The following is a 19,158-nucleotide window of genomic DNA, read 5'->3' as shown; positions in this document are numbered from 1 at the left end:
ATTGCAAAGAGGATCAGGAGAGATTTGCTACTGAAAAGCCACCCACCAGAATTATAGTCAGCTGAGAAGCTGGGCAGACAGAAAGTGGGTAAATCTTTTAAATTTAGGTCTCTCCTAGAATAAACTCAAACTTTGGGATAGGCATTGCAATACATCACATCAGGCTTCCCTGCGACATGAGGCTGCAAACAACGCCGTCTTCTTTCTACAATGAAAATTATAGCTTTGTGATAGTCAAACATGATCTGGCAAAAAAGCAAAATCCCATTGACTATGGTTACTGACATGCCAAAGACTAAGAGCCCTGAGGACAGCAACAAAGCAGTAGCTGTATAAAACTTGCCACACAAGGGGAAATATTACAGAGAAGTAACAGAACCCAATCTTCCCATAACATTCCCTTCTCCAAAATAAAAATGACTCCCAGAGTTCCCAATCCAAGAGATATTAAAGTAAAATTTCAAATAGGAAATTGCTTCTAAGTGGAGATAAAGACACACATTGCTGCAGATGAAGCCATGGATCAGCAGAGCGACAACACGCAAAGAGCCTGCACCTCCCAATCCTGTAACATCTGTGGATGTTAACGTACTTAACGTGAAGTCATGTGTTTCAGAGGAATGTTGTACCAACATCTGTACCTTCACATTTTCAGACCAAGACCAACATCATCACAAGCAACAACTAGCGAACAAATATGAAACGAGTAGCAGGCTTTGTATTTGCCCTGGGTCTGGCGGGGATGGAGTTAACTTTCTCCACGGTGGCCTGTCGGGTGCTGCAGCCTGGATTTGTTTGGCTGTTGGCCGGGGTCAACCCACCACCTTATTTCAGCCCAGCTTTGTTCAGAGTAAATCAGCCTGCCCCTAAGAACTAACGTGTTCCCTGAAATGTGCTCTTCATGGATTTTTATGGACAAGGCTAACGATGCTTAATGGGTACGAAATGGAGAGGTTTTCCCTACTACTTGTAGTAACTCCCCAAACCACCTTTGCCTAGAAGACCAGTTTCTCAAGACCAGTTTCTCAACCTTAAGAAATTAAGCCATACAGACAAACTCGTGGCAGGGTGGACTCTTGCTGCTACGAGAGCAGCTGTAATGTCTCTTGCTATTTTAAGAGCCTGGCCCACTTCTCTCATTTTTCCTTGAAGGCAGGCATGAATCCCCCCTCACTTTATGGGATATCTTCTATTTCATTTGTTGTGCAGCTGCCTGCCCAGCACAGGCAACCCATGGGGAGACCACCAAAGATTCACCCTGCGGTGCAGTCTGAACTGGTCAGCACATTAAATGAAGTGGGAAGAAAACCCGGTTCCTTTTGAGCACAGAGCAAATGGATTTTCTAATAGGAAATGAGCCAGAAGATGCCTTAAAAAGAAGCTGGGGTGGAGACTCCCTCAGAGGCTACATTAGGGCAAAGACAGAGGACTGAAGGATATGGATGCTGTGGATACGCATCCCTCGGGGAGATTTATGGGTGACTGAATCAGAACTATTGCTGCTGAAGACTCTTTCGTTTCCCTAAATTGCCTTGCTGGCTGAGATCAAATCCTATGTGCTTTCTCTCATACACCAACATCACCTTTTGCAGCACAAATGTCAAATAAATTCCTTTATAAAGTCACAAAATGACTTCAACTGCCACTGAAATGAGAAGATAAATTTGAAATTCATTTTCAGAAGAGTCTAATTTACTGACAAAGAACTGTCAGCATGATTACCTCACATAATAAATATTTTGATACCTACAGATATTATCCAATACCCAAATGACCTAATTATCTCATCTGAGCCGCTATCCAATATTAGATATCCTCTCCACCATATCAAGAGGTTTCAGCTGCATAATCTTATAATCAGATCCCTTGTACACAGTGAAATTCATGACAGTACATAGATCAAACAGCAAGATTCAGTAAATTTTTTTTGATCATAAACAGAAATATTATCTATAACCACATAACAGCAAAGAAGAAAATAAGAAAATGGATTTAATTCATGGTATACATAGACCCCAATACCCCTAACTTTGCCATTTGATTTCAGGAGGAAAAATTGACCTTTAACATGGTACAAGTAATTTATCTTGGGGGAAAAACTGTTTTGAGGACATCATGAGCATCACAGAACAATTCAGTTGAAGTAAGCATTAGTTCTGGATGGTCTGTGTAACAGTTACTCTATGCTGAGAGATTCAACAGTGTGAGTGCATGTTTCAGGAGCCCTTTTTTAGGATATGGCTTAGTGTTCTGCTTTCAAGTCCGTTTTCCCCATTTCTAGTTAATTTTATGATACTCACTCCTACCTTAAATATAGCAGTGGAAAGAATATTTTAGTTAGAAAACCAAATTAGACAGCATAAGCTTGGTCCACATGTACTTCATTAAAGCAGGGCTTTGAAGAACAGCTAATTTTGAGCATATAAAAGTTTTTATGACTGAAAACACTCAAAATATTTGATCTGATAATATGCATGATTCTAAACAACCCATTGAAGCTTATGATCAGCTACTGCTAAAAAAAATTCAGCTGGTATGCCACTAACATATGATTTGAACTACTACAGGGTTTGTGGAATAAGCTTTGGGACAGGATAAAGCCAGGATTAAGACCTAGGTTTTAATGGTCAGTGTTAATTGAGATTTTGTGTTCACCTTGGACAGGTGGTGAGTACACTTGTTTTGAGGACATCATGAGCATCGCAGAACAATTCAGTTGAAGTAAGTATTAGTTCTGGATGGTCTATGTAACAGTTACTCTGTGCTGAGAGATTCAACAGAGGGTGAGTGCATGTTTCAGGAGCCCTTTTTTAGGATATGGGACTGGCAGGGGCTGCTGAGCTAAGCTAGGGCTTGAGCTACGGGAAAGTCGGATGCTAGAGCAAAAATTAGTGTCCAGAAGTACACTGCCAAAATGCACCGAGAGGTGCCTAAGCATTGGCCTATCAATAGGGTTTAGACTGGAAAAAAAAACAGGCAAAATCAAGTCTACGGGGCCTGACAAAAAAAACCCCAAAGCTACAGATTTTGCCGCTGGCAGTTTGGTGGTGGTAGTTCCAATCTCCTTCCATTTTCTAGTAAGCTTTGGCTTACAAAAATGCCCATCTCAGTTGGTATTAACTGATGCTGCCTTTGCTCTCCAAGCAGGAATGTACACAAGAAAAATGTCATAAAGTAGTATATGAAAATTGAACCTACCTGGCTCAGTCTTTGGCTCTTGTAGAGCACATTTTTCAAGAAGCATCAGACGTCCTGTATCATATCAGTTTGGGATGTAGTCCTAAGTTTCAACAAGGTACCATACACAGATATATAGTTTTGTACATAAATACATAAATATAGTTTTGTACACAAATAATCTACGATGATCCAATAGCTCATAAACCTAAGAACTGTCTCACACTTAGTTTCAGCACAACGTTACATGGTTAAATTTTCTGATTTGATCAAGTAGTTAATATAAGAAAGGCAATATAATCTCAGAGACTAATGGATCACCAAAAATCCAGCAATGCTGTCCTATCCAAGGTGGTCTGCCAACAATCCTACAGTTTAGGATTGGAAATTCACTCCTACTAACTTGAGTAACTTTTCACTCTCCTTCTGGCTCTCCTTTCTTCCCCTCGCCCCCAAGTCTGCTTTTTGATGTCTGAATTAAACATTGTTCATCTCGCATAGTTCGAAGTTCAAGATCCTACTTGTATGCGGCATGACATCTTACTAGCTGGAAAAATTTAGTCAAACACAGACTCTGTGACGAGAGGCCAACAAGTGGATGCAATTGCCACAGCGAAACTCGTGTCACTGAACTCCTAAACAAGCCTGCATTTAGTGAACTAAAGGGGTCGTTCAGTGGCTCAGCCAACAGCTCACAAACACACATGGTCTGACAAATTCTTTTCAGCAAGCGTCAATAGTGCACACAGACAGACATGCATTTCAAGCCTCAGTTCTTCTGAATCAGAGAGGATGAATCAGGATGAATAGTTTCAGCCAAACAAGAATGTTTAGTATTTTTATCTATCTCATCTATGAACAACATCACATACTATCAGTAATTAAATAACTGCTTAATGTCTCCAGCTTGTACCACTTGCCATCTCCTTAGCTAGCTCCCTGTATGCTTACAGAGGTCTCGTCAGGGCAGTACCTTGGAACATCATGTCCTCACAACTATCCTCCAAGTGGAAAGTGATATTTACTTTTTAACAGTGCGGCAATGAGGGACAATGAGGGGGAACGGGTGGGGAAGTTTGGAAAATGTGTAGGCTTAACGTGTGCAGAGATCTGAGCTGGCTCCGCGCAAGCTGGGGCATAGCACTGGGCACACGGGATTCTCTTGTGCTGTATGGCTCTGCGTTGCATCGACAGTAGGGATGTGGCAACTCATTTGGAGTTGGTTCTGGTGTCTTAACACAGCATTGCTTTGTGGGGTGCAGGCATGCCCAGCAACTGCGCAGGCAGATAGCTGCTTGTATCAATAGAAAGAATAAGGTGTCTATTTCACAATTAGTCCTCTTACTGCTGTTAGTGTTGGATGAGAAATACTAAATTGATTTGTCCAAGGTCACCCAAACAACCCAGAGAACAGAACCTGAAAATTGCCCCTTCAGTTTGTCATAGTCACTCCTTAGAGCAAGATTTCATATAATGAAGAGTTTAATTCATATTTGCATAAGTGACAGAATTATCAATTATTTCAGTAGAGCCCAGACACAAGTTTTAAGATTTTGAAACCAAATAACCTTTCTTCATTGCCCAAACTGATCCTTTTGAGCTTTGCCGGTCACGTTTTTCTATGCCGAAAGAAAGATCCCAGGCTGCTACAACTTGTTTATGGGTGTAAACAACTCACTACCCAATTGGCATTATTTTAATTAATAAAAGAGTTTGGAAGATATTTTCTTTCTAAAGTCTTTTGACAGAATTGATTTAAAATATGCTAGATAGAAACCTACCATAAGTACAAATAACTTTGAATGAAGATGGATCTGTTGAATTTACTCCTGAGATTCCCTGCACACGTACAACACAAGCACTCTATTTCAAACATAATGACAGTGACAATAAATTACTGACTTGTATTAGTGAATATAACTTATTACATGGATATAATATACACACTGTTACCACATCATACTGTCATGATATCTGATGTTCATATAATGACACAGTTAAGAAGAGAGCGTTCATCACCTTTTTATTAAGGTGAGGAAAAAACGAGAAACATTTCTCACTTGGAAGATGCTTGTTTGGAAACAGTTTTGAAACACTAGCCCTCTCAGGAGAGGCAGCAAAAATATCTCTTCTATCATCTTACAAGAGTAGCCTGTAAGCCATGTTAATCATCTCGGACTGAAATTTATAACAACATATGGGAGACTTGCTTCACTATTATTAGAAGTTGCAAGTTTCATACGTGTTCTTCAACTAATTTAAGGTTCCCTTCTGCTTCGAACATTATACCCCAAGTAATAAGTGCTATAACAGGTCATTTGCATTCAGGAAATTATTTTTGGAAGAAGCTCCTGCTTGATGCAAAAGGGCAAAGGCCACTGGAATTTAAAGTCAAGAACTGGCTTCTCTTAGGTCTTGATCCACACAGCCTTTAGAAGTCTATATGATCTTTTAATTCAGTTTCAAAGGATTTCGATAATGCTGCTTTTGGAATATTTTGTCTTCAGTGATATTTTGCCAGGTTTTATTAGTATTTACTCATGGCTTTGTGTATGTGCTTGTTAGAGAATGGAATTGCTCACAAGATTTGGCCTCTCCAACCAGCACTGTGACTTTTTTGAATCTTTATTATGCTTCAAATTTGGTATTGTTATTTAATCCTTTGAAAGAAGAAAGCCACTTCATGCTAGAAAATCTCTGCATTTGACTCTGTCAGTATTATAGGCATGAATAAAGAATTTTGTCAAAAAATGTTTGCATCTCTTCGGATATTGATACACCTGCTTTGTTCTCCCTAGCAGAAAACTAGAAGTAAAATTTTGCACTTTTTCCCCCGGGGTGGATTTAATGGTGTTAGAAATGTTTACATAGGCATGTTGATGAACATCCAACTGCACAGCATCCATACCCCACCCTCATTGCCAAAATCAAGACCCCAGATACTCAGTGCTACAGCAGTCATGAGAAAACATTTTGGAAGATTCTCAGCCACTTCTCAAAGTTGTCACTGAGCGTTACTCAAGTGAACAAAGTCTGTTTATTTAAGCTCTGAAACTTTTTCTTCTCTTTTTCTTTAGCAGACTTCTGCTGCTCCTACACTTATTCATATAGCAGATGGAAAGTGAATTTATTCTAACTTAGTTTCTGAAGTGTTAGCTATGCAACAAGCAATAACATAGGCAATATTAACTATAAACACCACTGGATAGTAGTAAAAATAATGTTAGCTTTTTCTGATTTTTACCTTGTAAGGAAAGGTAGCTTTAGATCTCATATAGAAAAATCAATCTTACCTCTGAGAAATTTTGGGTTCTTATTCACTGTTAAATTACACTTGCGGGATGTCACTAACAAAGTATTTAGTATTGTAATTATCACCTCAGTAAACTTAAGTGCACTATTTAAAACTATTACATGATTTTTAAAAACTTAATATTCCAATACATTGTTTAGGCAAATTTCCATGTCATGGAAGTAGACAGAACCACCCAAAGTGGAACAATATAGTGTTGCTTTTAAGAGCTGCAGTTCTCGTGAGGTTTGACCATAGCTAAACTGGAAGCACTTTGGGAAAAAGACTTTCATTCTGCCTTCCAGTCAAACAGACACATAAAGCAAACTGTGCAGTTGGGATTACTGAATACGCAGCCAGCCAGAAGGGAGATCTGAATTACTTGCAAAGCTTACAGGGTTTTATGTTTATTATACCTTTATTTAATTATTATTATTATTTAAAGAGAGTGCCACTGTGAATAGCTCAATTAAAAACTTCTGTTCAATGTGCAGGTGGGTTTTGTAACTTGCAAACACTGGTGTGCAGCATGGGGAAATGTAAGACAACTACAGTTTATCTACAGCTGTAACATCGATATGTTACCTTGCCTGAAATACTGGAGACGTTTGCAGAATATTGTTGATTACTCCATTTTAAAACAAACTCCTCACAGAGTAACCCTAGAGAAGGGAAACAAAAATGATACAGGGCTGAAACACTAATATTGAAAAAACAGAGCTATTTACTATAGAAAAGAAAGAACGTGATAAATTATCTGAAGTGATGCATGGAACAGAGGAGGCAGATAAGAAATTGCTGTTTTCTGTTTCTCATAGAAGAAGTACAATAGACCAGATAATGGAAAGGAAAGGAAGGAAATTCCATAGCGATAAAGAGAGAAATGTCTTTACCCAATACCTACTCAGCCCACAGGAGATGCTACTGTTATAACGGATTCAGAACACCTACATTTACTGTAATGCGCACCTTGCAGTTTGGAAAGGATTTTTGATCTCATGCTTTGACGCTGAAGCCAGTCCTTAGCCAGCTCAAGGTGGAGAGCTGTGAGGTGGCAGATTATTTTGCAGGCTTACTGAGATTTCTTGAGGATTATACAATTTCCTACTGCCCATGATTTTGGTAAAGAAAAGGCATTTTACAGCAGACTTAAAGGACCTGGTTATATGTTAAATACATGCACGTTATCTCTGATTTCACAGCCTCAACCAAAATTGGTGGATTACTAATTAAACAGCAGAAAACAGAAAAGGCCATATTTCACAGAACACACAGCTTACTGTCAGTTTCACTGGAAAATAGAAGAAATTGCTGAAAACCAGAGGAGGGAACAGAAAGACAAGTGGGGGAACAGGCATTCAAGCAGCACAGCTTGCATTCCCTGTAGCCATGTTTCCCTTTACACTCTGGGTATAGCCACATGGATGTGATGAGAAATGTGCCCATAAATATTAAGGAACTGGCTATTAGTAAGCACAGAAATATAAATTTACTGAATGTTAATGCTTAGGACGCTAAATGGCTGAGTTAGATCCAAGAATATAACCCTGAGGGTCAACAATGAGATATTTAAAAGATATTTGCACGATATCTTTACAAAATTCTGATTGATTTTGTCATACGGATGCAAAACCTGCTCTGGAGGCGCGCAACTCCCCCAGCACTCACAAGAACTGTCCTGAGCCCCATTAGCTTTCTCATTGATTGCTACTTGTTAACCAGATTTGTGTTTTATTGTGGTTCTCTACTAAAACACCTGCTCTTCCTCTGGTCATTTGCAGAACGCCAAGGGAGGTTTTCCAAAAAAACCCCAAACCCAACCCATAAACCCACACTATTTTATAACGGCTGCTGCCACTGCTACGGAAATTTGTGAACAGAATATCTGGATGTAAACTGCGACAGGTATTTTAACTGTGCTCTGGGGGGCAAGTGAACCAGTGTAGATAACAAACCCAACTCGGTTCTTTAGCCATGTCTCAAAACCAACCTTCAACACGAGCTGAGAGGAGGCAGCGTCAGCACATTTGGGCAAGCTGGTTCCAGTTCCTCACCTTTCCTCTGCCTTTAGCACCCGCTTTGTCACTCTGGGGAAGAAAAAAGGTGAGGAAAGTTGCTCCCAAGGCAAAGCTCAGATACGTACCTTGTCCCAGGAGGAAAACTGACCTCCCCCAAATTAAAGCTTAAATAACACACTTTAGGCTCAGTCCATTGCTGGAAGATTGAGAAATAGTTGTTTACCATCACAATCTGCGACTGAGAGGAGCCGCCGTTTCTGTGCTCAGTAGCTATTACTTCAGAAACCAGGGAGCTCCACACTGCCTGGCGGTCTCTCCTCACCCTCCACAAATGCCTGCGATTAGGGATGCTTGGGTTGTGTGTTCTTTAAATTTGCAGATGACACCAAGCTGGGTGGGAGTGTCGATCTGCTGGAGGGTAGGGAGGCCCTACAGAGGGATCTGGACAGGTTAGATAGATGGGCCGAGACCAACGGCATGAGGTTCAACAAGAACAAGTGCTGGGTCTTACACTTCGGCCACACCAGCCCCATGCAGCGCTACAGGCTGGGGGAAGAGTGGTTAGAAAGCGGCCCGGTGGAAAGAGATTTGGGGGTGCTGATTGACAGCTGGCTAAACATGAGCCAGCAGTGTGCCCAGGTGGCCAAGAAGGCCAATGGCATCCTGGCCTCTATTAGGAATAGTGTAGCCAGCCGGTCTAGGGGAGTGATCGTCCCTCTGTACTCGGCACTGGTGAGGCCGCACCTTGAATACTGTGTCCAGTTCTGGGCCCCGCACTTCAAGAAAGATATTGAGGTGCTGCAGCGAGTCCAGAGGAGGGCGACCAAGCTGGTGAAGGGTCTGAAGGGTCTGACCTATGAGGAACGGCTGAGGGAGCTGGGGTTGTTTAGCCTGGAGAAGAGGAGGCTCAGAGGTGACCTTATTTCCGTCTACAACTACCTGAAGGGAGGTTGTAGTGAAGTGGGAGTCGGCCTCTTCTCCCAGGCAACTAGCGATAGGACAAGAGGACACAGCCTCAAGCTTCGCCAGGGGAGGTTCAGGTTGGACATTAGGAAGAATTTCTTCTCAGAAAGGGTTATTAGACATTGGAACGGGCTGCCCAGGGAGGTGGTGGAGTCACCATCTCTGGATGTGTTTAAGAAAAGACTGGACATGGCACTTAGTGCCATGGTCTAGTTGACATGGTGGTGTCAGGGCAGTGGTTGGACTCGATGATCCCTGAGGTCTCTTCCAACCTGATTGATTCTGTGATTCTGTGATTCTTGTGTTGTCTACTTTTATATTGAAAAACTCCACAGAAAACAAGCTGTGAGAAAGCTGAAGTGAAAAAACACCCCTGTACCATTGGCTGATTTTTCTTTTTCTGTATGCAAAGAGGAAATGTTTGGCCAGGCCACCACAGCCCTAAAGCAGGCATTCCTCCTTGCGTCAGCAGATCCTTCCGTGCCTTTCTAGGACGTGTGCTAGTGCCCTTCCAGCATAAGCTCAGTCACACTTTGGTCCCAGTGACCTTGAAGTTACCTTCCTAAAAGAGAAGATTAGATTTTCTCTAGAAAATAAAAATAAAATCCTGTACTTGCACTATCCTGTTTCATTCTGGGCTAACACAGCTGGAGATCATTCAAAGAGCTTCTTGAAACACAGAGCATCTTATTTGCGTGGCAGAGCTTTCCAAGGTGCCTACGCAAATAACGTCCTTTCAAAACGTGCTTGTTTGTGTGTTCAGTATCACTCACAGTAGAGGCTGCAAAACCGGCTATCAGTTTTCCGCTGATATTTTATTACACTTTAGTAGTGTTGAATGGCTGAAAAAGAAAACTAAATTTAACGCTATATAGTAATACTCAGATAATAAGATGTTAATTTGATTTATGATTAATAGATTAGATCATTAATTTATATAAACATCAGCTGACACCAAATCTTAAGCCAAACTGCAAGATATATCTGTCACTAAATAATCAGCATTTCCAAGTACAACATTCTTCCTACATGAACAACAAATATACCTTTTGTACAATTCCAAATACGTGCTGAAATAAGTAATTCCTTCTTATTACTTTGATAGACCTTATTTTTTATAAGAAATGTTTACCATTCATCATGGAGCACAATTCTGGAAAGTATTTAATGACATGATGGTCCTCCTAGCTAATGCCTGATCGATTGACGTGAGGGAAGGGCTATACAGAAAGGCAATCTCGTATTAAGCCAACCAGTGTAGTAAGTAATAACGAGCAAGCTTTTGAGTAGAGAACCTGCTCTTTTGGTTGAATGTCTAATTAAAACTTATATATATATATATATATATATGTACACATACACCCCCTATAACTACATATATACAAACATAGTATTTTTAACACAGTTTAGGATCTAGTGAAGCAATTTCTCTCTACCAAGTTACTACTGGGATATTAAAATCTACCACACTGCTTTCTCAGAGTTATTGATATTAATCATTAGATACATCAATCAAACTTTAGAATTAGCAAAGCAGACAACTGCACAATTCAATAGTTATTAATTTGTTTTCCTTTGTTCTAAAGGCTTTGAACAAAATGATAAAATGCTTCCATTTCTCAATGTTGAGCTACTTTGATAATTTGTAGAAAGTATAACAAAGTAATTTGATATAGTCAATTTTATTTCCATTTTGCATTGCATTCCTAATTGTACCATCCATCTCTTTTAATCAAAATGTGCTAGAAAGCCTTAAAGGTTTGGTCAAACTCACATATTTTTAATTGATCATAAGCTTGGTTTTTGTATGCAGCAAGAAACTCTTTTCCTTACTTATTAAAATGTCAGAAACAGTCGTGAACTACTGCTTGAAGTTCCTCAGATTTGTGTACTCAAAATAGCCTGGTACAAAGTTCACTTGACATAAAAAAAGCTTTGTGCAGTTATCACAAAGTCAGGAGCATACAAATAACTCTGTATCTATTAATCTGGGTATCCTAGGAATATTTTTTTCTATTAACTCTTTTGGATCTACTCACTAAAAGCCATTCTTAGCCTTCATTAATAGGAGCATGCCTATTCCAGCTAACATTACGCCAGTACACCTTAAAATGAAACTCTGAAGCAACATCCACTGTAATATTTCAGATCTATTATATGAATTATGTTCTGCAAGCATCCTTTCAATTACTTGCATAGTCAATAAAGAATATGAAATCTTGACATCATTTCCATGAGCACAGGGCAATTGATACAATGAGAGTCAGGCTCTTTGCTACAAGACTATGAAGAGTTAATTCCTAAGTGGTTTTATATTTGTGCAGAATGATAGAGGGGGGTTTGAAAGTCTGTTGCTGAAGGTAAAAAAACCCAAACAGTCAATTCTTCTGTGGGTTATCCTTGTTTCCCATCAACCAGTTGGCTGATGCTGCCAATTAGCAGGCTGATGGGAGAAAAAAGCTTGCAAGTCCCAAGAAAAGAAAAAAAAAAACCCAAAACAATAGCAAATTTGTAAATTTTTAAAGCGTCAGCCTTTAAATTGTGAGGAATTGGAAGCATCTGCTAAAGGAGCCAGAGACAATTCCCAAGAGGAACGGGCAGTAAAGCTAATGCTTTAGCCTGTATAGGCTGCTTTCCTTCAGTTGATGCTCTCATGTGATGCTTCGTAATGGAGCTGATAAATACAAAACATGTTTACTACATCAACAGGGAGAGAACACAACAAATAAGGAAAGATATAAAAAAGGAGAGGGAGTAAAAGCTGTGTTTCTTGTTCCCTTGCATGCTCCATCACCTTTGAACAGCCACATTAGTTATGTGAAAATCCTCCAAAGGCACCTCATTTATTACAAAACTTACCATTTATGTTCTTCTCCTCCAAATGAGAATCAAAATAATCAATAAGTTTTACTCAGTCTCTGATCTGCTCTTTGTCCTCTAAAAACCTAAAGCAGCTTATGCGATTTCCTGTCTCTGCATTATTTTGTACAGCGTTTTTCACAGATACCACCTGATTCTTTGGGGTGTTACTTTTAATAGAAGCAGCTTCATCAGAAGCTACAGCCTTTTGTACCTCCTTTTTGCCATTATACACTTTTGTTATTAAATGACTTTGAAAGCTTTAATATGTTATATTTAATCATAAAAAATTAGCCGTTTAATTTTTTTTTTTCTACAGGGTTTTTGAAAATTTACATTACCAGCATTTTTAACACCAGGGTTAAATCAGGTAATCTAGCTCTAAAAGTTGGCGATTAAACAACTCCTTTGCTGACGAATATGCCAGATTCAAAGGCCTTCTTGGATGACTGCGGATCTGAATGTTGTTCTTTGATTTCTTTGAGAGTGTTACCATTGCTTTTCATTCAATCATAGCGTGCCTGAAATTAGCCTGTCTAAAACTGACCGTAGATCAGCCCTTGGCAGAAAGGAAAGGAGAAGCTGTACCATAATTTAATCTTATTCTTTCTGCCTGCTTGGAGCAACGACAGGAGATCAACTAAAGTGCCCACCTTTGGGCAAGAACTGCAATCCATGTATTCCCAAATCAGCTTTGTAAGCAGGAAAAATCATGACCCCCTCTATCAGTCCTGTCTCGCTCTGAGGTATAAACTAGCGCCTTGTAGAGGAAATAGTTGATATTACTGCTCTTTACGGTCTCTTCCTTACTGAACATTTTTGAAAGAAGTTTCATGGGCAAAATGATGTTGTTACATTTCTCATTGCCTCCCTTTCTCCCAGTAGGAGAATCAATCTGCCCCTCTCAGCCTGGAAGATAACCTTTGTTTTTTTAAGGTTTAAAGTAGATTCCTAAAGATGTCAATATAATTTAATGCAACTAAAAATTCTTACACTCATACGGAGTAGGCAATATTTAAAGTATTCCACAAGAAGTGTCTTACAACTTGTGGAGCTGTTTTGACTTTTTGAAATATTTGTGTTTATAACAATTAAACATGGATCTAAACACCATATCTAAAACTCTCAGACTAATGCCTTTGTAGCACCTGCAGAAATCAATGCACGGTGCAAGTACAGTTGGCCAATCCCAGTAAGTGTGGCAGTGCCCAGGACAGAGCACTGTCGTTTGTTGTTAATATCTATTTCATTGTGAAATAATCACGCTATATTATTATCATTTATATTACAGTGTGACTGAATATGTCCCGCTCTAAAAGGAGTTCAAGTGAATGCTTTGCCACTGCACATGCGCACTGCTGGAACGATGTGCCAGGCTTGCAACCCCAGAAAACCAGTTTGATTTTAACCATTAGAGTTCAATCTATTTATTAATGCATTGTCCTGAATTCTAAGAGTTTTACAAGACTTCACTTCAAAGCCAGTTCCTCCTCTGCTTGCAAAAATCAGAAGTAGAAGAGGGGAAAAAAAGCTGTTCTTACCCCTGTATATCATATTGCTGTGATTTTACTTACCACTCACAGACAAACAGGTACCAGGTGTCACAGGTTGTTCCCATTCAGCCTGTCTCTATCTTCAGTAGAGACTGGGACCAAAGCAAAGGAGGTGCACACGGGCCGTAGGGAGAGCAGCAGAGGGATAGTTCGAGATGAAGAGCCAAATCTATCCCACGTACAGCTGTCTTCTGATCAAAAGGGTTAATTAATTCAGTCTGTTATGGCATTGGGCAAGATCAAGCAGAGTCAGATTCACTGCGTTTTACAAAACTGCGTTTTTGTGGATTTGTAAGAATACCTGTTAACTTTTAGCCCATCGTGTGTTAAGATAAAGAAAGAAAGAAAAGAAAAAAAAAAAGAGAAAAAAGAAAGACCCTTGTGAGCTGTGGGCAGCCCCTGTCATTCCCCAGCGGATGCCGTTCCCGAACAACCCAGCAGAGGACAGGCCGCTCATACCAAATCACTGACCTCCAGGGCCCAAAATCCCCTTCAGGGAACTGTGCCTTAGAGAAAATAAAAGTATCCTTGTAGCTAGTAATAATTAAAAAAACAAAAAGTATTTTGGTATTTCAAGTGCTTTGGTTGTGCAGATGCAGATGTGAAAACTCTCCAAGGACAGTAACAGCTCCTTAGAGGAATTTGAGGTTTCTCATCAGCGATGCAGCGGCTGATGCAGCTATTTTAAAAGACATTGAAGATGAATGTCAGGAATTCTGGGTAAAAGCATAAAAGCTACAACTGTAAAGAGAAGATAGCACCCTGTGACAAGGACAGAGCCTTTAGAATTAAACAGGTATTTAGCAGGGCTCTGTTATAAGATTTATTATAAGATCAGTAATTAGCTGCCATAGTGAAGGCTGCAGAATAAAATCCTGAACACAAAAGAACCCAGAAAAACTGGCAGCTTTTACTATAATTGCATCCTTCCTTAAATGTTTATGATAAGCCTAATGGGAATATATTTCCCTGTCTGTTTCTAAAGTTCATCTCCATGAGTATATCTGGTTGGTTCTGGAGCAACGTGAATTAACGAGCATTGGAATACGTAGGAGAGAAAGAAGTGACGGGGCATTTTTGGCCCACTCCGCACGTACAGTTGTGCACGGCAGCACAAAAGCTGTGGGCAGGAAGGAGATGATCAGAAGGACAAGATTAAGGCAGAAGCTGAAGGGGACCCCGTATGAGTTCCCTGGAGCTTACGCTCAGCAATATCTCTTGGGCAAGCTGAGAGGTGCAGCAAGGGCTGACATGGCCACAGCACCAGTTTGTCAGCAGTTTTACCTGTTTCTCCCATTTTATTCCTTGCACGCTTACATACCACAGCTCGTGAGAAGCTCCGTAGCAGGCAGGACTCATTACAGCTCCTGAGTCGAGGAAATCATCTGCCAGACAGGGTGTGTTTTCTCCTGGTACTCAAACTGCAGACACAGACCCAAGTACACCTTGGGGGAGACCACTCAACATCCCAAATCCCCGAACATCGTGGTTTTCCTGGGAAAACAACCTGACGGCAGGGGTTGAGAAAGAGCCACGGCATAGCCCATCCAGATGCCAGCGTACCGGGGCGTCCGTACCCTGCACCGGGCATGCTCTTCTCCGATGTGAAATATGCTCTCCAATGCCTGGAATTCAAAACTGGTGAAAACAAGATGAACTGATTTCTTTTTTTGGTAAGTTAAAGGACTTAAATGCCCATACCATCAAAATGAAAATAAAGTTGACTTCCAGTAGCTGAGATAGCATGATGTTTAGAAAGATATATATAACTACTTCTGTGGAAAAAAACACAGCAGAGGACAACTGTTTTGGGGCATTTGTTACAGAGCAAGAATTCATACTAGTCACAGCTTTCACATTTTAATTCATGGTAATAAGTTTGATTTAAAAAGTAGTTGCTTTTGCCTTATAGTAGCCTCAGCTTTAGTTCACGTAATGTGATTGTGATGGTGTTTTCATAGAATCTTTGTTATTGCAGGATTTCTTTCTGGGTGTTTTATAGCCATGTCCTTATATCTGCTTTGGGGTTCAAACTCATGCATTTTATCTTGCAATTCAGGTGGCTAAGAGCAAGCACTTGGTGCGTTAGACAGCTGGGCTCATAGTTAAGCACTCAAAACACCCAAACTCCATTGCATTTAATTATATGTCTGAATATTTCTATTAAAATTTAACTGTTCCAATGAAAATTACTTCACAAAAATTATTCCCAGCATACTGAGCTAGATGAGAGATTAATCTGGTCCAAAAATATTTAAAATGGGATTTTCTATCCATTCTAATATGCTATTCTAGAAATTGGGCTTTGTGCTGGCAAAAGTGAGAGGAAAGGTGACTCGAAGAGTATCTTCCTCAGTGGCTCAGGATGAATGTTGTAACTTCCTTATAACACAAACTAGGGAAAGAAGCCAGCTGGTTCTGAGGTAGGGCTTGACATCAACGTAAAGAGCAATCACAGATCTACAGTGCATTCCACACCACCTGATTCCTTCTTCAAGTTCTGCCTTCTGAGGTGAATCAATTCTGGGAACTGTTTCATTTAACAGAAAAAAAGAAGGGTGAGTTTCTGTCCTGCAGGCGGTGAGGAAGCATTCTGAAAGCTAGCCTGCAACAGGACGAAGCTGTCAGATTTCTGGCAGGGTTATACCCCATGTCCCTCTCCTTCCCTGCCACAAGAACAGCTCCTTCAGACCCCTGGAACTCTCCCTTTTCTCAGAAACGTCCTGGTTCCCTTCCATGTCCACTTGGTCCACCCCCAAAACAAGCTCAGCTCCCACCCTACTCCTTATCTATTTCTTCTGGGTCGCTGGCCCAGCAAGGGCTGACACACTGTAGATGGTCCAGAGCTATCAGCGTGCTGACTAATGACGAAGAAGCACAAGCCGATTGGCTTGTTAGAGGCTGCCAAAAAGGATGGGTAATGCTTGGGCTCCGTTTGTCTTCTCCTCAGGGAGGGCATTAGTAATCTCCTTTTCCTCTACACAGTCACTGTTTTTCCACAAAACTCGCAGTAACGCAGCGTCTTTGAAACTTCTATATCAGTCAAATTTGTTGGGAGGGGGTTTGTGGTGTTTTTTGTTTTTTGTTTTTTTTGTTTTTTGTTTTTTTTTTAGGTTTTCCAACAAGTACAAAAGCTGCTGGTGGAAGGGGGAAAGGAGAGAAGTTGATAGGTAGACAGATGTGTGCCTTTTTCCTTTAGAAAGGAACGTTACATTGCTTGATTTTGGGGGCCTGAGCCATGATCTTTGAATAGTTAGGATTGGGAATACTATTCACTATTGGCAGGCACAGCGGGTAGAATGACACAAATCCCAAAGATAATATTAAAATGCCATAAAGTTCAGTAAGAAGTGCATTTCATTTTTAACTCTTCTTTAGTTTTGCTGGTGGTAATGTGGGTTTGTTTTTTGTTTTTTTTTTTTTAATTATTTTTTGCCTAATACATTTTTGGAACAACTTTTACCTGGTCACTTTATCACTTACTTTTCTCACCTCTGTCACCTGCTTCTGTAGACATCACTTTCCAAAAACACTACAATGAAAGTCAGACAGAAAAACAAATTGCAAATTGTATTATTATTATAAAAAAATTAGATCCTTCAATATCTCCTGATCAAGTGCAATTGTTTAAGCTCTCTTCCAAATTCTTGCAGTTTTCAAGAAAAGAAAAAGCCGGCAACAACAAAAGATGAAGAGAAAGGTATTCTGCTAACAGCCTAGAGTTATTCAGAGCACGTGGACATGAAGTGCATTTTATGAGGAAAAGTATTACTCTTGGTTTTGCAGCTGCTGATGAATTCTGGGGCCCTTTTGTCATCCTTGGTCAGTAGTCCCTATGCCACCGCTCCAGCTGCTATTGCTGCCTCCCACCTCTAAATAGTGAGCAGAGGCATGGTGCTCAGTAGGATCTGTTTGCCACCACGTGTCACCTTGGTGGCTGAGAGCAAGCTCAGCACTTGCTCGGAGCTCACAGGGGTGTCAGGCTTACAGGAGAGGACTTTGGTCCTGCAGTCATAAACAAACGCCTCATGGAGGGGAATAAAGGGGCCCTTTTTTGCAGATTAATGGAATCGTTGCAGAAGATTGGGGAGAAAAAAAAAATTCGAAGTTCTGCATGCTCATGGTGAGCCACAGTCTGAGTGGGAAGACCTTGAAGGAGAGGGAGCAGGCCAGGTACCTGCCTGCCAACTGAGCACCAGGTAAACTGCTGCAGAGCACATTCATAGAGGAGTCACAGTGGTGGAGGCGTTGCTTTGCTGACCACTTCTCTTGTCCCCTCTCCTACACGAGTGGCTTATAGCCATGGTCTGCCAGAGCATTTAATTACTCTGACATTAATGACTGCATCATTATTTCCACCTGTTCATTGATGGATCATTGTTCTCTTTAAAACTGTTTCTAGTGTGAAACCTGGTACCTGTCAAGGTTTCCACTTGGGGGAAGACTCCCTTTTATACCCAACTTGTTAAGTCATCCTGGTTTAAATTACAAAATAATTAAAAATAGTTTTATTATGACATTCACTGTCATAATAGTAAACAAACAAAAAAACCCCAACCTAAACCCCCCAAAAAATCACCAATTCACCTGGGTCAGTGCTTTTCAAAAAGATTCTCACTGTGAATCATCCTGTGCCTCTTCCGTAAAAATATATTTCCAGCACTCAAAATGCACTAAGAATCTGTTTAAAATACGTTACAGACACGGCAGGCAGTCTGCACTGCAAACTCAGATCTATCCTGACTTCCAGTTCCAGCGAACCACGAGCCCATTTATGTTACCACATGTTGAGAGTAGCCACACCGGTATCTTGTGTGTAAAGCAAATGCTCAGGAGCTAAGAAGTCCAACTGCTTGCTTTAAACACGTATTTTGGCTGAAGTCAGAATATCAAGGTCTGACCCAAAAGCCATAGTCCTGGAATGTGCGAGCGTGATACATCTACCACGTGCATCTTTACATACCAACTTTACACCAGGATAGGACAATCGACTCCAATTGAATACTCATGATTTACAGCACTGCTCATGCGCTGAATATTACGCTCAGTTCTGTGCTATGCAGTGAATTTGCATGCCCTGGAAAGGTGATGCAAAATAATATGAATGACCAGGCAGAAAAAAGCTCTTTGAAAGTTCTGTCCCACATCTTTCTATATACCAACATTTTTCCTACACGAACATATGCAAAAAAAAACCCCAAACCCACGTTTGCCACATTTTTAGGTGTACTCAGAATAGAAAAAGAAGAGAAACTCAGTGAGAAACTGACAGTTCAGTCCTAACTTAGATGGGCAA

General features: G+C 40.4%; 1 protein-coding gene across 2 annotated transcripts in view; it reads right to left on the bottom strand.

Annotated features, from left to right (window-relative positions):
• Positions 1-15,570, bottom strand: part of C9H2orf88 (chromosome 9 C2orf88 homolog) — a 32,887-nt gene extending 17,317 nt beyond the window's left edge. Inside the window, exons 1-3 of one of the 2 annotated variants that reach the window (XR_011048741.1) lie at positions 15,184-15,570; positions 13,884-14,050; positions 7,055-7,131 (exon numbers count right to left, since the gene is read on the bottom strand). The gene's annotated coding sequence lies outside the window, so the exon portion shown is untranslated. Of the gene's footprint in view, positions 1-7,054; positions 7,132-13,883; positions 14,054-15,183 lie in introns of both variants that reach the window. The other variant, XM_068407345.1, reaches the window with a different exon arrangement.
• Between the last annotated feature and the right edge of the window lie 3,588 nt (positions 15,571-19,158).

Source organism: Nyctibius grandis, chromosome 9, assembly GCF_013368605.1.
Source record: "Nyctibius grandis isolate bNycGra1 chromosome 9, bNycGra1.pri, whole genome shotgun sequence".
NCBI lineage: Eukaryota > Metazoa > Chordata > Aves > Nyctibiiformes > Nyctibiidae > Nyctibius > Nyctibius grandis.
The sequence above is the reverse complement of the archived record's forward strand: the minus strand, read 5'-3'. Positions and strand labels throughout refer to the sequence as shown.